Source organism: Chiloscyllium punctatum, chromosome 14, assembly GCF_047496795.1.
Source record: "Chiloscyllium punctatum isolate Juve2018m chromosome 14, sChiPun1.3, whole genome shotgun sequence".
NCBI classification, from domain to species: Eukaryota; Metazoa; Chordata; class Chondrichthyes; order Orectolobiformes; family Hemiscylliidae; genus Chiloscyllium; species Chiloscyllium punctatum.
In genome coordinates, this window is record NC_092752.1 from 22008421 (window position 1) to 22029768 (window position 21348).

Consider the following 21348-nt stretch of genomic DNA (forward strand, 5'->3'; position numbering starts at 1 on the left):
TTCCTTGCTCTTATTCTCTCTTTGGGCAGCCTGTCCTGCCTTGCATGGCCTCTGCTCATTTTCCTCGTCTTGATGTTTTCAAGAGTCATGCCAATTAGTGCATCCATATTTGGAAGTCCTGATTTATTCAGAACTCAGGAAATTCATAAAAGATTCTTCAGCATCTGTTGTACCACTCCCTTCAGACACTTGCAGCTTAAAAGTACAGAAAGTCCCAAATGCTTTCTGTGAAATGTGCAAAATCCAAGCAATCAGCAAAAGAAATAGACCACGTGCTAACTTCAAAACAGTTGATGAACACTTTAAATAGCACTGGTCAGAGATCCTTCCTGCTGCTGAACTCGCGTTCAGTTGTGGGAAGCTAAAAGAGGGCATACACTGGAGGCGTACCACCAACCTCAATCAGCAAATATCTGTTCGTTCTGCATATTTTAGGTGAATGTTAGCTACGTATGCACTAATGCCAACAACAACCCCCACCCCCCACCCGCCATGGAGATGATCACATAGAGTCATACAGTTGTACAGCAGGGAAATGGACCCTTTGGTCCAAGCCATCCATGCTGACCACATATTCTAAGTTAATCCAGTCCCATATGCCTGCATTTGGTCCATATCCCTCTAAACCCTTTGTATTCATGTACCCATCCAGATGCCTTTTAAATGTTGGAATTGTACCAGCCTCCACCACTTTCTCTGGCAGCTCATTTCATACACGCACCACCTTCTGCACGAAAAGGTTGTCCTTTAGGTTGCACTTTTAAATCTTTCCCCTCTCACCTTAAACCTATGCCCTCTAGGTTTGGACTCTGCTACCCTGAGAAAAAGAACTCGGCTATCCATGCCCCTCATGATTATATAAACCTCTATCAAGTCACTCCTCAGCCTCTGATGCTCCAGAGAAAGTAGCCCCAGCCGATTCAATCTCTCCCTTTGTTCAAATCCTCCAACCCTGGCAACATCCTTGGAAATCTTTTCTGAACCCTTTCAAGTTTCACAACATCCTTCCTATAGCAGAGAAATCAGAACTGAACACTGTATTCGAAAAGTGGCCTAATCAATGTCCTGTACAGCCGCAATATGACTTCTCAACTCCTATACTCAATGCACTGACCAATAAAGGCAAGCATATCAAATGCCTTCTTCTCTATCCTGTCTACCTGTGATTCTGCTTTTAAGGAATTATGAACCTGCACTCCACGGTCTCTTTGTTCAGCAATACTCCCCAGGACCTTACCATTAAGTGTATAAAGTCCTACTCTGATTTCCCCTCCAAAATGCAGCAGCTCACATTAGTTGAAATTAAACTCCATCTGCCACTCCTCGGCCCATTTATATGTCCAAATCATTTAGATAAATGACAAAAAACAGTGGACCCAGCACCGATCCTGGTGGCACACCACTGGTCACAGGCCTCCATTGTGAAAAACAACCCTTCACCACCACCCTCTGTCTTCTACCTTCGAGCCAGTTCTGTATCCAAATGGCTAGTTCTCCCCATATTCCATGTGATCTAACCTTGTTAACCAGTCTACCACACGGAACCTTGTTGAACGCGTTACTGAAGTTCATAAAGATCACATCCACCACTCTACCTTTACCAATCCTCTTTGTTACTTCTTCAAAAAAAACTCTATTAAGTTAGTGAGGTACCATTTCCCACGCACAAAGCCATGTTGACTACCCCTAAACAGTCCTTGCCTTTCCAAATACATGTAAATCCTGTCCTTCAGGATCCCCTCCAACAACTTGCCTACCACTGATATCAGACTCACCGGTTTATAGTTCCCTGGCTTTTCCTTACTACCTTTTTAAAATAGTGGCACCATGTTAGCTAACCTCCAATCTTCTGGCACCTTACCTGCAGCTATCAATGATACAAATACCTCAGCATAGGGTCCAGCAATCATTTCCCTAGCTTCCCACAAAGTTCCAGGGTACATTTGATCAGGTCCCAGAGATTTATCCACTTTTATGCATTTTAAGACATCAAGCACCTCCTCCTCTGTAATAAGGACATTTTCAAAATGCCACTATTTATTTCCGCAAGTTCTCTAGCTTCTAAATCTTTCTCCACAGTAAATACTGATGCAAAATACTCAGTTTGTATCTCCCCCATCTCATGTGGTTCCACACATAGATGGCCTTGTGGATCTTTAAGGGGCCCTATTCTCTCCCTAGTTACCCTTTTGTCATTAATTTATTTGTAGAATCCCTTTGGATTCTCCTTCACTCTATTTGCCAAAGTTATCTCACGTCCCCTTTTTGCCCTCCTAATTTCTCTCTTAAGTATACTTCTACTGACTTAATACTCTTCTTGAGATTCTTTTGATCCCTGCTGTCTACACCTGACATCTGCTTCCTTCTTTTTCTTGATTAAAACCTCAATTTCTCTGGTCATCCAGCTTTCACTACATCTACCAGCCTTGCCCTTCACCCTAAAAAGGAACATACTATCTCTGTACTCTTGTTATTTCACTTTTGAAGACTTCCCACTTTTGAATACCCACTACCTGTGAATATCAACGTTTGAAAGTTCTTGCCTAATACCTTCCCCCATTTTGAAACTTGAACTTTTCCATCACTATTCTGAAACTAATAGAATTATGATCGCCACCCTCAAAGTGCTTCCCCACTGACACCTCTGTAGTCTGCCCTGCCTTATTTCCCCACAGTTGGTCAGGTTTTGCTCCTTCTCTAGTAGGTACATCCACATACTGAATCTCTGCCATGATTTGCCATTAAAGTCATGAGGCACCATTTTACTCCAAAAACACATTGATATGGATCAAGCAACCAACACTACTGAACACGCTTTCATATTCCAAGGCGGAAATTTTAACCTACCTCACCAGTGGAAAACCAGAGCTGATTTTACAATTCACCACATTGACTTCAATAGAAATCAAAATTGGGCACGTTGTAAAACTAATATCGTGTTCAATTTAATTAATTTCCAGTCTGGTGGGTAATTAAAATGCCTCAAAATAAGGGGGATCTAAAGTCAGCATCCCACTTGATCCCAGGGTTTCCCAATAGTGGGTCATGTTAAAATAGCCCTCTATGCCTTTTGATCACATGTGACAGATCCAATAGATTAGAACACCCTCTAGTGGGTGATTGCAAAGCTGAAGTGTAATCAAGGGCTTTTGACAACAAATGGAAAAGAGAATTTCCATTAGTTTATGAATATCATCTGATTCCATAACTGATTACATATTTTCATCTAAATTCTGCTTTTGTTGTAATATGATTTGGTGATGAAATTTGTTAGTTATAATGCTATATAATGCTATATGGGCAGCACGGTGGCACAGTGGTTAGCACTGCTGCCTCACAGCGCCTGAGACCTGGGTTCAATTCTCGCCTCAGGCGACTGACTGTGTGGAGTTTGCACGTTCTCCCCGTGTCTGCGTGGGTTTCCTCCCACAGTTCAAAGATGTGCAGGCCAGGTGAATTGGCCATGCTAAATTGCCCGTAGTGTTAGGTAAGGGGTAAATGTAGGGGTATGGGTGGGTTGCGCTTCGGCAGGTCGGTGTGGACTTGGTGGGCCGAAGGGCCTGTTTCCACATTGTAATGTAATGTAATCTAATCTAACCTATCATATTGGAGTACTCCCAGAATATGTCCAGAGCTCTGTGCTGAGGTGAAAGTGGAATAGATTGAAGCCATGCTATAATCAATAACATAGGATACAAAAGTAGTGTTCAAATTTTACAGACAGAGTTTTACGAGTGAGACAGGGTACTAAAGAGCAGGAGCTCTGAAGTGGTAATCTGTGAAATATTTACAATCCCTCATGCTTGGTGTAGGAAGTAAGATTTCAGGTTCAAAGGTGCATTGGAATCTGTTCTAGTGCTAGAGGAACCTATAAACAGTGCCAACACCAAAAAACTTTGCAGGGGAGGTTAATTAGTGCTGAGAGGGAAAGATTCAACTAATTGCAGTGATTTGAGTTGAAGCATTGTAGAAAAGCAAGGATAGAGGACTGGTGCATTGTTCTAATGCTATTGTCTAATGACAATAGTATTTGAAAAAAGATAGTCCAGTAAAAGGTGGGATCAGATTGGGGAGAAACACAGTTCAAATCTGTTGTTGAACTATAGGTATAAGTTACCACACAATCTTGTGCTAATAACAGAACAATAATTTCAAACAAGGAACGGAATGTGAATTCAACAATTCTCACCACAATATTATAAAGATCCCAAGTGGACTTGACAAGGTAGACTCTAAGGGGATGTTTCCATTTGGAAAAATTTAGAATAAGAAATATAAGATTACCAAGATTCACGTTTAAGACAAAGACAATTCCTAGGTCCTCTGGCCTTGGTCACAACATATTCAAGAAAGATACAAATGGTAGCACAGGTTGTTCGCCATAAAGCACGTTTTGTTAACACAAATTCACTGTATTGCAAATCGACAAATTGGGGACACTATTTCTAAAGCGTGAACTTTTAAAACGCACGTTGGCTGTAACACGATTACATCTCCAACTCTTTAAGCGTTGTTTCTAAAGCGTGACTTTTCTATAATGTGGGGTTGCACAAAAATTCAACCATCACGTTATAGAAGAACTACCTGTAATAATACAGGCTTGGAAAAGGATGATGTCTTATGTGAGTTCAAAATCTATCTGGTGAAAGTAAAGCTATTACACCGCTATGAATATACTATAGACCTAAAACAAAGCGAGAAAGAGATGAAGAGGCCATCATGTAAAATTGTAAATGATTAACATTTGGGTTTTCAAATAGCTATATATGTCCAAATAGAGACATGCCTATGAGTAGGATAGGTAAGGCTAAGGTCCCTGAGTAACAAGGTGATAATACTGTTAAAGAGACACAAAGAATACTTGAGTTTATACAGAGAGATGTAAAGTGTTCAAAATGATGGAAATTATGCTTTATAAAATAAAAATGGTTGTTCCTCAGCTGCAGTTGCATCCAATGGAGGGAGGAATTTGAAGAGAGTGCAGAGGACCTTTAATAGAAGCATAAGCTATGAGAAGAAACTAGAGAAGCTTGGATTATTCTCCTTAAAGCACAAAAAGATATTGAGAGATGTAATAAAAATATTTAACATTATGAAGAGTTTTAACAGAGTAGGCAGAAGCTGTTCCTAATGGCACAGGATGTTATTGGAGGTTGGTTTGGTGATATTTAAAGGTACAGATTATATTGAAGCAGAATCAGGGGGAGATGAAAATGAGTTGTAAGCTCATGAGTGTTAATAATGAAGACTTGACTCAAACAAGATAATGAATTACAGCTTATTACTTTGGAAGTGATTATGATTTGGAATACATGACTAGAAAGAGTGGTGGAACCAAATTCATTAGCATCTTTAAAAATGGAATTCAGTACATACTTGAACAAAGAGACATAACACAGCTTTGGGAATCATCAGAAAAGTGGGACTAATTGGATAACTTTCAGAAAGCTGGCACAAACACGGTGATTCAAATGCCTCCTATTATTTTGATTCATTCACAGTCTTTTCCCAGTGCCATTCCCACCACAGAAAACAACAGACAAATTAATTCTCATCCATAATTACTATTTATGCTCAAATTCATGAATGTGCAATCTTTTTGCGCTTAATACTCAAGACACCCCTCCTCCAAATTTCACTTTACAATAACGAAACAATAAGGTGGGTAACATTGGCTAAAGAGATGTATTTCCAAGTTTGCTGATGACCCTAAATTAGACAGGTCAGTAAGCAAAACTATGTTGATTTAGCACATTCAAGGTCATCACTTTGAATAGAAGGAAGATAAATCGGTATTTTCTGAATGGAGGAAGCTAGGAATTATAGAACGGCATCGAGATTTGGGAGTCTAGCTATGTAAGTCATTAATAATTGGCAAATAAGTAGAAAAAGCAATATGATGCTGGTTTCTCTCTTGAAGGAGCTGGATTGTAAAGGAATGAAGTTATGTTTCACTTGAATGAGCCTTAGTCTGATCCCATCATGAGTACTGTGATTAGTATTGGGCACTGCACCTCAGAAAAGATGTTCTAGTCCAGTTGCACAAGTGTCTCCTCCAAACCCAATTAACAAACAAAATAAACACTAGACTTACGCCTGTTTGCATACTCTAAGATTTAATCTTCATTCAAGCATAATTTGTGGCCAACATAACATTTTTACAGGTAGTTATCACCAGAATTTCAAAGAATTATACAGCATAGAAGGCCATTCAGTGTATTGTGATGGTGCCAGCTGGCTCCTTGAAGAGCTGTTCTTTTTGTATCAGTGTATAGCTCTTTTCTCATGAATAGTTCTGTAAATTTTTAAATACTTTTCCCAAGAATAAATAGAATTTTGTTTTACAATTCTTTTCAGACAGTGTATTTCAGATCATCATATGCCATATATTTTTAAAACATCATCAATCAAAACACATATTTTAAGAACGATATTAGTAAGAACAGAGGAGACGGTAAAAGACGGAGAGGTGTGGCATTGTTAGTCAAGGACAGTATTATGGTGGCAGAAAGAACGTTTGAGGACTTGTCTACTGAAATAGTATGGGCTGAGGTTAGAAACAGGAAAGGAGAGATCACCCTGTTGGGAGTTTTCTATAGCCCTCTGAATAGTTCTAGAGATATAGAGGAAATGACAGCAAAGATAATTCTGGATAGGAGCCAGAGTAACAGGGTAATTGTTATGGGGTCTTTACGAATATTGACTGGAAATACTAGTTTGAGTACTTTGGATGGGTACGTTTTTATCCAATGTGTGCAGGATGGTTTCCCGACATAGCATGTAGACAGGCCAACAAGGGTGTGGCCACATTGGATTTGGTACTAGGTAATGAACCTGGCCAGGTGCTAGATTTGGACGTAGGTGAGCACTTTGGTGATAGTGACTACAATTCGTTTATGTTTACTTTAGTCATGGAAAGGGATAGGTATATACTACAGGGTAAAAGTTATAGTTGGGGGAAAGATAATTATGATGCAATTAGGAAAGATTTAGGATGCATAGAATGGGGAAGGAAACTGCAGGGGATTGGCACAACTGAAATGTGGAGCTTATTCAAGGAACAGCTACTCTGTGTCATTGGTAAGTATGTACCTGTCAGGCAGGGAGGAAGATGTCAAGCGAGGGAGCTGTGGTTTACTAAAGAAATTGAATCTCTTGTCAAGAGGAAGAAGAATGCTTATGTAAGGATGAAACATGAAGGCTCGGTTAGGGCGCTTGAGAGTTACAAATTATCCAGGAAAGACCTAAATAGAGAGCAAAGCAGAGCCAGGAGGGGGCAAGAGAAGTTACTGGCAGATAGGATCAAGGAAAACCCTAAAGTTTTCCATAGGTATATCAGGAATAACAGAATGATTAGAGAAAGATTAGGGCCAATCAAGGACAGTAGTGGGGAGTTGTGTGTGGAGTCCGAGGAGAAAGGGGAAGTGCTTAATGAGTATTTTTCATCAGTATTCACACTGGAAAAAGACAATGTTGTTGAGAAGAATACAGTGATACAGGCTACTAGACTAGATGGGACTGAGGTTGACAAGGAGGTGGTATTAGCAGTTCTGGAAAGTGTGAAAATAGATACGTCCCCTGGGCTGGATGGGATTTATCCTAGGATTCTCTGGGAAGCCAGGGAGGAAATTGCAGAGCCTTTGGCTTCTATCCTTATGTCGTCTTCAGGAATTGTGCCAGAAGACTGAAGGACAACAAATGTTGTTCCCTTGTTCAAGAAGGGGAGTAGAGACAACCCTGGTAATTATAGACTAATGAACCTTACTTCGGTTGTGGGTAAAGTGTTGGAAAAGGCTATAATAGGTTGGATTTATAATCATCTAGAGAGGAATAGGTTGATTAGAAATAGTCAACACGGTTTTGTGAAGGTTAGGTCATGCTTCACAAACCTTATTGAGTTATTTGAGGTGGTGAGCAAACAGGCAGATGAAGGTAAAGCAGTTGATGTGGTATATATGGATTTCAGTAAGCCGTTTGAGAAGGTTCCCCATGGTAGACTATTGCAAAAATACAGAGGCATGGGATTGAGGGTGATTTAGTGGTTTGGATCAGATGTTGGCTAGTTGAAAGTAGACAGAGTGTGGTGGTTGATGGGAAATGTTCAGCATGGAGTTCAGTTACTAGTGGTGTACCACAAGGATGTGTTTTGAGGCCACTGCTGTTTGTCATTTTTATAAATGACCTGGATAAGGGCATGGAAGGATGTGTTAGTAAATTTGCAGAAGATGCAAAGGTTGGTGGAGTTGTGGATAGTGACAAAGGCTGTTGCAGGTTACAGAGGTACATAGATAAGCTGTAGAGCTGGGCTAAGAGGTGGCAAATGAAGTTTAATGTGGAAAAGTGTGAGGTGATTTACTTTGGAAGGACTAACAGGAATACAGAGTACTGGGCTAATGGTAAGATTCGAAGTAGTGTAGATGAGCAGAGAGATTTTGGTGTCCATGTGCACAGATCCCGGAAAGTTGCCACCCAGGTTGATAGGGTAATCACTGTGATTACTGTTACAATGTGGGGTAAACTCTCCTGCTTAGTTTAAAACCAGCAACACAGAAAAGAAGTATCCCATGCAGTAATCTGTGAAAATTCGAGAGGCCAAGCACAATTTAAAGTAAAAATTAACAACTTTATTTCTTAAAGTATAACAGAGAACAACTAACAACTATTTACAACTCTGTCCTCTAATCTATCATTAACCTTCCCCTTCCAGTATATTAGTCCGATAAAACTCCCAATTAAGATTTACAAAACTTCTTATCTCAAAACCAGGCAGCTTTCGCTTCTTCTATTTGGATTTTCCTGTGTCTTATTTTCTTCTTCTTAGGGATTATGCTTCACAGGTTACTGATCGATAAAGATATTTTTAAGACAGCTATTTTTCAGGGAGTCTTTTTACATTCTGGTAGCTTGGTAGTTCTCCTCTCAACTGTTAAATTATACCTGGTCTTATACCCCCAAAACATTGGATTGTGTCATTTAATATTGTTGGCTTTTAAGATTGTCAATATTCAAACTGGATTAGAGTTTGGTATTTTTTGGGGTATAATTTAAACTGATTGGCCTAATTCATTTTAATTAGTTTTGTCGTTTCCCCAGTAGCTGGAGGACCTGTTACACTGTAGCTTATTGAGAATACTTGGTGCTGTCACTGCTAGCGTTTAGCTCTCTTAGAGGTACAGTACACCCACGTCTTCATAACAGTACTCTCACAATGTTATGCAGAGGGAATTTCAGAATTTTGTCCCAATGATACATGGCTAGGACAGAAAAATGCAGATGGTGGAGTTCCCATTTTTCTGCAGCCCTTGCCTTCTAGATGATAATGGCTGTGGGTTTGGAAGATGTTTTCTAAGGACCTTTGGTAAATTTCTGCAGCGAATTTTGTAGACGGTACACACTGCAGTTGAGCATTGTTGGGAAGAGGGAGTAGATGTTTGTGGGTGTGGTACTGATCAAGCAGCTGCATTATCCTGGATGGTGTCAACCTGCGTTATTCTGCAGTGCTGTTGGAACTGCACACATCTAGCATTGTGGGAGCATTCCATCATACTCCTGACTTGTTTCTTGTCAATGGTGACTGGCTTTGGAGAGTCAGGAGATAAAAATTACTCACTGCAGGACGACTAGCCTGCTCCCTGTACCACTGCATTTAGTCAGAGTCATATGGACAAGTACGGAAACTTGTCCATACCAATCAGGTACCCTAAACTGAACTAATTCCAATTTGGTGAGTTCAGTTCAGACTCTGGTCAATTTGGTGAGTCTGGTTTAGATTCTGGTCAATATAAACTCCCAGGATGTTGATAGTAGGGATTTCAGTGATGATAATGCCATTGAGTGTCAAGGAATGATGGATTATTCCTACTGGAGATGGTCATTGTCTGGCATTTGTGTGGTGCAAATGTTACCTGCCACTTGACTGCTAAAGTCTGGATATTGTACAGGTCCTTCTGCAATTGGATATGGACTGCTTCAGTATCTGAGGAGTTGTGAGCAGTGCTAAATATTGTGTAGTTATCAGTTAACATTTCCACTTTTGACAAAATGAAGGAGAGAGGATTATTGATGAAGCAGCTGAAGATGGTTGGGCCCAGGACACTACCCTGAGAAATTTCCACAGAGCCTGGAGCTGAAATGACTGACCTCTAACCTGGTATTAGTGACCAGGTTAGTGCTGAGCAGATTATGTTGATAATACCTTCTATCACTTTATGAATGATAGAGGCTTCACTGATGAGATAGTATTTGACCAGGTTGGATTTGTCCTGCTTTGTGTGTCCAGGACTTACTTGGGTAATTTTCAACATTGTCAAGTAGATGCCAGTGTTATTGCTTTACTTGAACAACTTGGCTGGGGATGCAGCAAGTTCTGGAGCACAAGTCTTCAGTACTATTGCCGGGTTGTTGACTGGGCCCACAGCCATTGCAGTATCCAGTACTTCCAACTGTTTCTTGATATTACATGGAGTGAATCAAATTGGCTGAAGACTGATATCTGCAAAATGGGGTTCTCTGGAGGATGCCAAGATGGATCATCCACTTGCACTTCTGGCTGAAGATTGTAGCAAATGCTACAGCCTTATCTTTTTCACCCATGTGCTGGGCTCTGACATCCAAATTGGGCAGCAATTTGATTGTTGTGAATCCTGCAGTATATCAGTGGTTGTTGTCAAGAAATACGTTAATTTAATGCACATCCTGAGGTTGTCAAATGAACTATACAAATGCAAGCTCTCTCTTTCCTTTGGTTGGTCATCCACCACAACTAAAGCTTTTGCCTCTCACCTCTCCTTTCAGCCTCCCTCCAATTACCTTAAACCAAATTCCCTATTAATTGACAATTCTACCCTGGGTAAAAAAACTCTAATATCCATTCTATCCATGCCTCTCATAATTTTGTAAACTATTGTCAGGTCACCACTCATCCTCTGATATTCAAGTGTAAACAAAGTTTGTCCAATCTATCCTCATAGCTAATACCCTCCAGATCAGGCAACATTCTGGTACACTGTTTCTGTACTCTCTCCAAAAGCCGCCACATCATTCTCGTAGTGTGACAACCAGAACTGTACACAATATTCCAAATGTGACTTATCTAAAGTTCCATACAGCTGCAACATGACTTGCTAATTTTTATACTCTATGCTCCATCAAATGAAGGCAAGCATGCTACATGCCTTCTTGACCACCTTACCCACTTGTGTTGCCACTTTCAGAGAACTGTGGACCTGTACGCCTCGATCTCACTGTATGTCAATGCTACTAAGTATTCTGCCATTTACTATATATTTCTCTCCTGAAACCTTCCAAAACACATCACCTCGCATTTGTCGGGATTCAACGCCATCTGCCAATTTTTCCATCCGAACTTGCAACCTATCTGTACCTCTGTACCTCTTTATGTGCAGTTCACTCAATCTTTGTGTCATCACAAACTTACTCATTAGGCCACCCATATTCTCCCCCAAATCATATTACAGACAACAGGGGTCCCAGCACTAATTCCTGCAGAACACCACTGGTCTCAGATCTCCAACCCTTCCACCACTACTCTGTCTTCTATGACTAAAACTATTTCTGTATCCATCTCACCAGTGCATCATGGATCCTTCGTGACTTCAACTTTTGTATCAGCCTGCCATGAAGGACCTTGACAAAGGCATTGAGGGTGGTACAACATCTACCGTCCCTGCCCTCAAACATTTTCGTCACTTCCTCAAAAAGTCAATCAGGATGATAAGACACAACCTTCTCTACATAAAGCAATGCTGCTGAAGTAGAAAAAGAACCAACAAACCAATATTGTGCAAACAAAGAAGGGAGAATATTTTCAGCTACTCCTTCAGAGCTGAAAAGTATTCACCCTTCTCGTTTCCAATTAGTTCCCAAAATTAGTATCCTAAAAGACTTAAATTTTCTTTCAAACAATTAGCAGACCGTTCAACTCATTCACGCCATAGGAAATAGAAACAAGAGTAGGCCATTCGGCCCCTAGAGCCTGTTCCGCCATTTAAGAGGATCACTGCCGATCCAAAACTCTCTGTAATCTAATCATGATTTGGAGGTGCCAGTGTTGGACTGGGGTGTACAAACTTAAAGACTTACATATGAAAGAACTTAAACCAACATGCCCATTCTAAAAGATGAGAGACTTAAACAATTCAGGTCTTTTTTAATCTATATAATTTCAGTTACATCACACTGTAAGCTTTTGCTATAAATTCTGTGTCATACAATAGTATACTCCACAACCACCTGATGAAGCAGTGGTCCAAACGCTACTGCTTCCAAATAAACCTGTTGGACTATAACCTGGTGTTGTGAGATTTTTAATTTTGTAATCCAATCAGATTACCAGCAGCCAGAGTAATTTGTTGCTGTATCTACAGAGATTCATAGAGTCCTACAGCACAGACACAGGCCCTTCAGCACAAGTGGTCCATGACAACCAAAATGTCCATGCACACTAACCCCATTTCAATGCACTTGGCCCATGTCCTTCTAAACCTTTCCTGTCATGTATTTGTCCAAATGCCTTTTAAATGATAATGTAACCACCTCAACCACTTACATTGGCTACTCATTCCATTTGTGTACCACCATCAAATGAAAAATTTGCCTCTCAGGTTCCTATTTATTCTTTCCTTATATTGAAACCAATTCTCTTTTTAAAAAAAACAAAAAAACAGTTTCAATGGAAGATTACAGCAAGAAGTCTTCTGTTACACAGAAGTAAAATACTGCAGAGGCTAAGAATTTGAAATAAAAACTGAAATGGCTGGACTGGCAGCATCTTATAGAGACTGAAACAACTTAATGGCTACTCCCATCCATTCGAAAGGTTCCCCTGGAGACTGGCGGAGTGAGGAGCCGGTTACCTAGGAGATAGGCTGGGGCGGCGCCAAGCTCCCCAGGTGACAAGATAGAGGCGGGGCCAGGTACACCAGGAGACGGAGGGGGCGGGGCCAAGTTCCCCAGGTGACGTGGAGGCGGGGCCAGGTACACCAGGAGACGGAGGGGAGGGGCCAAGTTCCCCAGGTGACAAGTTGGAGGCGGGGCCAGGAACACCAGGAGACGGAGGGGGCGGAGCCAAGTTCCCTAGGAGACGATGCCGGCGTGGCCAGGTATTGACGGAGATATGGTTGAAGGAGGGGCCCGATACCCCAGGAGACGGAACGGGGAGGGAGGCTGGAAGAGGTACTCTTGGAGACGTGTAGTGAGGGGGCGAGGCCAGGCACTCAAGGAGCCGGAATGGAGAGGGGGCGGGGCCAGGCACTCATGGAGCCGGAATGGAGAGGGGGCGGGGCCAAATACCCCTGGAGACGGACCGGGAGAGGGCGGAGCCTAGTTCCCATGGAAATGGGGCGTGGCCGGAGGGCACTGACCTGATGATAAAAGCTCTGGCGGGTCTCCCCGTCCTCCCCTCCCCCATAAACAAACCGACACCGACCGCAGTTGAAGCCGAGACGTCACCCTTAAAAATCAATCACCGCACAATCATCCGCTGTCGCCGTTTTATTTAACCGACGCTTTTTTTTTCCCCCACCGGGACAGGCCGCACACACTCACCCCCTTCTTCCGGCGCTCGGATCTTTTTTAAAAAACCGCCGAACAGCTCGGTGTTGTCACCAAATTGAACCTTCCGGGGGGAAAGAATAACCCCGAGTGGAGTTCCGCGGGAGGATCCGGTTCCCCCAGCTGCTTCCTGTCAGTGTTTGTTTATTTATTTACCCACCCATTCACATCGGTTTAATCCAGCTGGAGCCATCGACAGAACACCAAAGGCAGTTTTCTAGACGAATCTGATCCTTTGTAAGTGTCAAAGAACAACACACTCACGGAATAATAAGTTATTACAGAGTATGAAATAACTTTTGATCCATCCAGGAGTTTCTATCCAGGCTGACGCCCTGTGACCTTTAAAGAGTGATTGACATGTCTGTCGTCATTGCTTTAAACTTCACAAGAGACAGGGAGGGGGCTGAGGGTGAGGATAGGAGTGGGATTGGAAGTCTAGAGGTGGAATAAATGGCCAGAATGCGGTGAGGCTAGGAATAGAGATTTTAAAATATTTAGGCCCAGGTGGGATTGACATGAGACCAGGTTGTAATGATGGTAATGAGGTCAGCCAGGTGGACGTCACAGATTATGAATTCCCTGATTGAGGCTGTTAACTTGGAGCGCTGATTGACAGATATAAACAGGAGGGTCAGGTGCTGTTCACACTATGAGCAGTCTCTGAGGGAAATGGACTAGTGTCAAGGACTATGCATGTGTAAATAAAGGATGATTTAGTGATGGAAGGCTGTTGCCTGTGGAGTTATTTCAAGGGGCTTTGAGTAGGATGGGATTTGGGTTAGAGACAGAATGTGTCTATGAGCTCAGAGTGAGGTGGAGTGAGAATAGTGACTGTGTAGGTATAGGGCCCAGAATGGGGTTTGGCAATAGGAACCAAAAGTAGGAATTGAAGTCATGAGTGGGAGGATGGGATGGGGTCGGGGGGAGCGCGGCAGTGGTATTGGAGAAGTTGTAGGATTAGAGACTGAGAATGTATAGGGGCCCGGATTGGGGTGGGAATGAGTAAAGGTGCTGAGGGTAAATTTTAGAGATCAAGGATGCGTTGAGCATAAGTTGGGCCAAGGATAGAGAAGGAGTGCAGTGTCAGATGTTGGGACAGAGACCCCTGAAGAATGGGATATGGTGCAGACAGGCCAGGCCAGGCCAGTGGTTTGCAAAGGATCCCAGAAAACGGGGTGGAAGCTCAGTTAGCCAGTTATTCAAAAGTCAAAGCTGGGCCATGTTGAAAGGTTATGGGAGGTTGGTGCACTGAGATAATGCACATTTTTGTCTGGGGAAGGGATGTTGAAGCTGTAAGGCCATGCAATGATGTCTTTCAGGATCATTTGAAAAGGTATCCAGCAATGGAGCCCTTGGTGCAGAAGTGGTAGTTTTAAAGGCAGGATGGGCTGGAGTGAGGAGATGCAGGTCTGCTATATGTGAGTTATTAGCGGTTATAGAAAAGAACTTGCATTTCAGACAGACTTTCTTTCACAGGCCCAGTTTATCTTTGCCAAAAAATCTTTGTTAAGTTTAAATTATTTGTAGGAAATTGTCAAGGCATTAGAACAGTGAATAGAACAGCAGGATTGCGCTGAGTCAACTTGCATGTCTGCTCACTGTAATGGAATTAGGACAGAAGCCTAGATTTGTGACTGGCACCCAGAGTTTGGTGGAGTTGGAAAAGAGGCAAAGAATAGTGTAGAATGTGGATAGATGCTAAATGGATATGAGCACCCAGGCAGGATGAGGTGAAGTTGAAATAGGGGCCAAGGTGGGTGTATGGATAGGGGCCTGTTGGGGTAGTATGAGACAGGAACCCAGAAAGAGGAGGAATAGGGGGTGAAGAACCAGGGTTGTGAAGTTTTCCCAAGGGAATGGTTGCAATAGTTTGAAACTTTAGAAACCAGTGACTTTTGATTTGTATTTCTCATTGGTAATTATCTGTTTCCACAATGCATACAAATGTAATATATCTCAGTACAAACCAATATTGGGTGCCTCCTTTAAAGTGTATGTTTCTTCAACTCCATCCCATTTGTCACGGTTTTGCAAGTGCAGTATAAAGCATTATGAAATAGTTTGTGTTTACAAATAAACACAGTTCGCTGAAAGGCTTTCACAAGACTTTGGTTCTCTTTTAAAGGTAATTAAAAAGTTTATCAGTGCACCTATTGCAAAACTCTTACAAATGTTGTACTTAAAAATATTGTACTGGTACATAACTAAAAGCATAATCATGTTATATGTGACTGTAATAATGTAAGAATGCATCACAATTGTAGTCATGATATGGAGATGCTGGTGTTGAACTGGGGTGTACAAAGTTAAAAGTCTCTCAATACCAGGTTATAGTCCAATTAAACCTGTTGGGCTATAACCTGGTGTTGTGATTTTTTAACTTCATCACAATTGTAAGTATTGTTACGATTGTAATAAGGGCTGTTACTTCTCATGTAATTTCTAAATTATTAGTTCATTCAAAAGCTGCTCTTATCTATACCCACAATGAAAGTTGATTATAGCAATCAAGGAAAATGGTAATAGTGATATAGAAGTTTTGATGAGCTGGGCCTAAAGCACATATTAAAACCCTCCAGCCATGTCTAGCAATCTCATAACCAATTAAGAAATCCATTCCAGTAGAATTTTTGGAAATTGCAAAGTTACACATTTGTTCAAAAAATTGTGTAAAGATAAATGAGCAACTGCAAGCCTGCCTAGTTTAGCCTTGGTAGACAAACAGGAGGCTGAAAGAACATAGCAGGCAGGCAGCAGCAAGAGGTGGAGAAGTCAGTGTTTCGGGTGTAACCTTTTAGCCTTGGTGGCATAAAGCCATTAGAAATTATAATCTGTCACAAGATTAACAGCCACTTAACCAAGGAGAGATTCATTAAAGAAAGCCACACACTTCGGGGAATAGGTGGGACTTGAACCCAACCTTCTGCTCAAAGGAAGGGATGCGGTGACCATGCCACAAGACTCCCAATTTATTCCAAGTAATTTTCATTTAGCTAGCTTGATCAAATTGATTTGAAATAGGGAAGTTTGATAGGGTTGATGTATTGCAAATGGACTTTGTTGTGATCCTGTAGAGATAACAGTCCAAATGGAGCGTATGTTCCCAAATATAATATGGTCATTGTGCTGCATCTGTGCGTATGCAGTTTCACCCATGATGTCACATCAGTCCTCTACCTTCTGACCATGCAGCCTCAATAAGAATTTAGAAAATGCTGCCCTTGCACATATGGCACAAACTTGTGGCATTAGCCACGAATGTATCCTCTAAAAAGACCCTAATGAGAAAACCAATGGACAATCATTGACATACCTTTGAAGTGCAATCTGTATTGTAATCAAGAAGTGAAAGCCAAATTTCACAGAAGGATCTTGAGTGATAATCTGGTAATGATCAGATGGTCTACTTACTAGTGTTCTGGATTAGTGGTGCTGGAAGAGCACAGCAGTTCAGGCAGCATCCAAATAGCTTCGAAATCGACGTTTCGGGCAAAAGCCCTTCATCAGGAATAAAGGCAGTGAGCCTGAAGCGTGGCGAGATAAGCTAGAGGAGGGTAGGGGTGGGGAGAAAGCAGCATAGAGTACAATGGGTGAGTGGGGGAGGGGATGAAAGTGATAGGTCAAGGAGGAGAGGGTGGAGTGGATAGGTGGAAAAGAAGATAGGCAGGTAGGACAAGTCCGGGCAAGTCAAGGGGACAGTTACTGAGCTGGAAGTTTAGAACTAGGGTGAGGTGGGGGAAGGGGAAATGAGGAAACTGTTGAAGTCCACATTGATGCCCTGGGGTTGAAGTGTTCCGAGGCGGGAGATGAGGCGTTCTTCCTCCAGGCATCTGGTGGTGAGGGAGCGGCGGTGAAGGAGGTCCACGACCTCCATGTCCTCGGCAGAATGGGAGGGGGAGTTGAAATGTTGGGCCACGGGGTGGTTTGGTTGATTGGTGCGGGTGGTTTCCAGCATCTGCAGTCATTGTTTTTACCTACTTACTAGTGTTGTTAGTTTGGGAAAAAAGTTGTTGAGTAGAATACTGGGGAGAACAAGCCCAACTCTCACCACTTTTTGGGTTGTAATATGGCACCTTTTACTTTCACTTGAGAAGACAGATGGACCTTAGTTTACCTCATTTGAAAGGCAGCACCTTGGACAGTGCAGCAGTTCCCCTTTCTTTTTCTCATCCTTAGGAGGGATCACCAGACGAGAAACGTTAGCTCTGATTTCTGGACTCGGTAAGATGGCGGCGATTCTGTAGGACTGCTGTGGACAGCTCTGCCTAACAGCTGAGGCATACTGGTGTTTTTTGCCATCCTTGGCCAACTTATGTGGTGGAATTATTAGTTTAAAACCTGACAGAACACATATTTGTTAATATTTGAGAGTGGGAAGGGTGCCAAAGGGAAAAGGAGTGAGCAAACAGTAGCTCCCCTGCAGCTCCTACCACACCAGAGAATGCAGCAGCAGCAGCCTCTCCTGAACCCCCCGGGGAACTTGACAGTCTCACAGGAGTTTGCTGCGACGATGGAGAGACTTACCTTGAAAGTTGGGGCTGCGATTGAGGAGATCCGTGGGGAGATTCGTGCCCAGGTCCAACCTATTGTATGCATGCTGCAGAAGCATGAGCAGGAGATCCAGGGCCTCAGGGAAAGGCTAGAGGAGGTGGAGGGTTGAACTGAGGCCTCGGAAGCTGTGATGGAGTCCTCATCCCGTCAGTTCCAGGTGCTGGAGCGAGAGGTGCGAGCCTTGCGAGATCATATCAACGACCTTGAAAATCGAGATTGGAGGATAAATCTCCGAATTGTCGGGCTCCCTGAAGGTGAGGAGTGTGAGCAGCCAGTGAGCTTCTTTGAAAGCTGGCTGACAAGGTTTTTGGGCCTTCACATCGAGTCCAGCAAGCTTCAGATTAAAAGGGCGCATCAGGTTACAGTGCACAGGTCAGGGCCAGTGCAGCGCCCCTGCTCTGTCCTAGTGCGCTTCCACTCATATAAGGACAAGCAAAAAGTCATAGAATTATCCAGATCCCTGGGAAAAAGATCAGCAGGCACTGCTGTACAAGAGGTTGTAAATTATGTTTTTCCAGGATTTCTTTGCAGCTGTAATTTGAATGAGGAAGTCCTTCAGATTAGATTCCCTACAGTGTGGAAACAGACCCTTCAGCCCAACAAGTCCACACTGACCCTCTGAAGAGTAACCCACCCAGTCCCATTTCCCTCTGACTAATGCACTTAACACTATGGGCAATTTAGCATAGCCAATTCACTAACCTGCACATCTTTGGACTGTGGGAGGAAACTGGAGTACCAGGAGGAAACCCACGCAGACACAGGGAGAATGTGCAAACTCCACACAGACTGTCGCCCAAGGCTAGAATCGAACCTGGGGCCCTGGTGCTGTGAGGCAGCAGTACTAACCACTGAGCCACCGATGAAGTTAAAAAGAGGCTCAGGAACCTGGGCATCCTGTACTCCATGAGATATCCCGCAGTGCTCCGTTTCAGCCACGAGGACTCAGTTTATACATTTGACTCAGCGGATAAAGCTAAAAACTTTGTAGACACTTTAAAATAGATGGATTGGCCTGAAGAATACAGTTAATGTTTCTATCTTTCCCTATGTTTTCCCTTCCTTTTTTTTAAATTCCTTTCTTTCTTCCTAATAATTTTCTTTTTGGAAAGGGGGGAAAAGACCTTGGAATAAGTTGTTCTTATTTTTTAATAACTGGACTTTCTGTTGGAAAATTTTATGGATGTTCTTTGTTGACTCTACCTCTTTTTTTTTTGTTTGTTCTGTTTCTCTTTTAGTCACAAGTAGGGGTGACATGAAGCCAGGGATGGGCGGAGTGCTCATCCTGACTTGGTCTTTTTTCTGTTGACTTAAGGATCATCTCCTTGTTTTTCTTTCTGGCTTAAGGCTGGGGCACAGTCCAGCTTTGAAGGAGCTGTGAAAGAGAGAATGGATAGGGTGAGTGCCCTCTATGGGCAGCGGGAAGAGGCTTCTATTCAAGGTTTTATAGTTGGTTTTCTTTATGATTTTTTTGGTCGTAATAGTTCTTTATAGTTATGATCGAGTAGTTTTTGTATATATACTTCTTTGACTCCATGAGTCTTTATTTACTTATGCTCGGCGCTTTGTAAGCAGGGTTGTCCCTTCGAGGAGTTCAAGGGTCTCTGAAAGGGGATATGGCTAAGTGTCTTATTAAATGGTGCACCTGGAACATTAAGGGAAGTCATTTGCCTGTTAAAAGGAAAAAAGTGCTTTCTAGCCTTAAGAGGGAAAGGGTTGATATCATTTTGTTTCAGGAAACCCATCTTGATGATGGGAAAACACCTGAAATTATAGCAGGGGAGTTATGACCGGGGATTCTTTTCATCCTTTACTACTAAAAGTAGGGGAGTGGTGGTACATATCCAGAAAAATCTTCTGTTCACATTAGAACAGGTGAAAGGTGAGCAGAGACGGTTTGTGATACTTAAAGCCCTGATACATGGGGAGGAATATGGCATTTTAAATGTCTACTGTCCTCCGGCACAACCCCTCAAATTTTTGATTAGTGCTTTCTTTAAGTTGAGTGCTTTTGGATCATGGCACATAATTATAGGGGGGGATTTTAATTGTCTTTTGGATCCGACAGTGGGCCCCAACTATTTCTTCGCAGGCCAAGCAAGTGGTTGACTTATGTGAGAAGTTGGGGCTGGTGGATATTTGGAGATGTCTTCACCCTACCGGCAGGGACTTCACCTTTTTTTCAAACCCACACAAATGTCACATGAGGATTGACCCCTTTCTGGCTTCCTCGCCCTTCTGGATTTGATTATGGGTTATAAAATTGGGAATATAGCTATCTCTGATCACGTGGCAGTATATTTGGAGGTTAAGACCAAGAATGAAGGGCTAGGTTTGTGGCACTGGCGTTTGGACCCTTTTCTCCTTAAGGATTCCAAATTTGTGGAATACTTTTTGAAGGAGTTTCAGGAATTCTTGACTATCAACTCAGGCACGGCTAATAGTCCGTCCATGCTATGGGAGACTGCTAAGGTCTTTGCTAGGGGATTAACTACTTCCTATTCGGCTAGCCGGAAACGACAGAAGGAGGAACAGCAGTGTCTACTTGAGACGCAGTTGAAAGCCGCCGAAGCGGCACATTTTGTGCGGCCTTCGGTGACGAAGCTATAGCGGATCACGGCCTTCCAGGCTGCCTTGAATTCAATACTGACACAAAACGCAAAGAAAGAAACTTGCTTTTGCTAGACAAAGGCTGTTCGAATATGGGGATAGGCCAGGGAGGTATTTAGCGTACCTGACGAGGAAAAAGCGTGCTCCCCAATCCATTACTGCAATCAGAGACAGCGCCAGGCTCCTTATATACAATGCTAAAAAGATTACGGGGGCTTTTCGGAGCTTTTACTCTGAATTGTATCGGTCTGAAGGTTGCGAGGACAGGAGGGCTAAAATGGAGACCTTCTATAAGAACTTGGACCTCCCAGGGATAACCTTGGAACAGGCCTCTTTCCTTAATCTCCCCTTGACAGTTCAGGAAACACAGGAGGCAGCTAGGCAACTTCAGAGTGGGAAAGCACCTGGCCCTGATGGTCTCCTGGGTGAGTTTTATAAGGAGTTTATAGGGATTCTGTCAGGGCCAATGTTGGAGATGTACAATCACTCTGCATGAATGCCTACCACCATCTTTGAGAGAAGCTAATATTTCCTTAATTCTTAAGAAGGGGAAGGTTCCTGAGGATTGTGCCTCATACAGGCCCATCTCTCTATTAAATTCAAATTTCAAGA

At 42.6% G+C, this 21348-nt stretch overlaps 2 protein-coding genes across 6 annotated transcripts in view; one reads left to right on the forward strand and one right to left on the reverse strand.

Moving 5' to 3' along the window:
- Positions 1 to 13685, reverse strand: part of sclt1 (sodium channel and clathrin linker 1) — a 109104-nt gene extending 95419 nt beyond the window's left edge. For 2 of the 3 annotated variants that reach the window (XM_072584068.1, XM_072584069.1), the window contains exon 1: positions 13567 to 13685. The gene's annotated coding sequence lies outside the window, so the exon portion shown is untranslated. The remainder of the gene's footprint in view (positions 1 to 13566) is intronic. The other variant, XM_072584071.1, reaches the window with a different exon arrangement.
- The window catches only part of c14h4orf33 (chromosome 14 C4orf33 homolog), a 37150-nt gene continuing 29482 nt past the window's right edge, over positions 13681 to 21348 (forward strand). For 2 of the 3 annotated variants that reach the window (XM_072584075.1, XM_072584073.1), the window contains exon 1: positions 13690 to 13809. The gene's annotated coding sequence lies outside the window, so the exon portion shown is untranslated. Of the gene's footprint in view, positions 13810 to 21348 lie in introns of all 3 variants that reach the window. The other variant, XM_072584074.1, reaches the window with a different exon arrangement.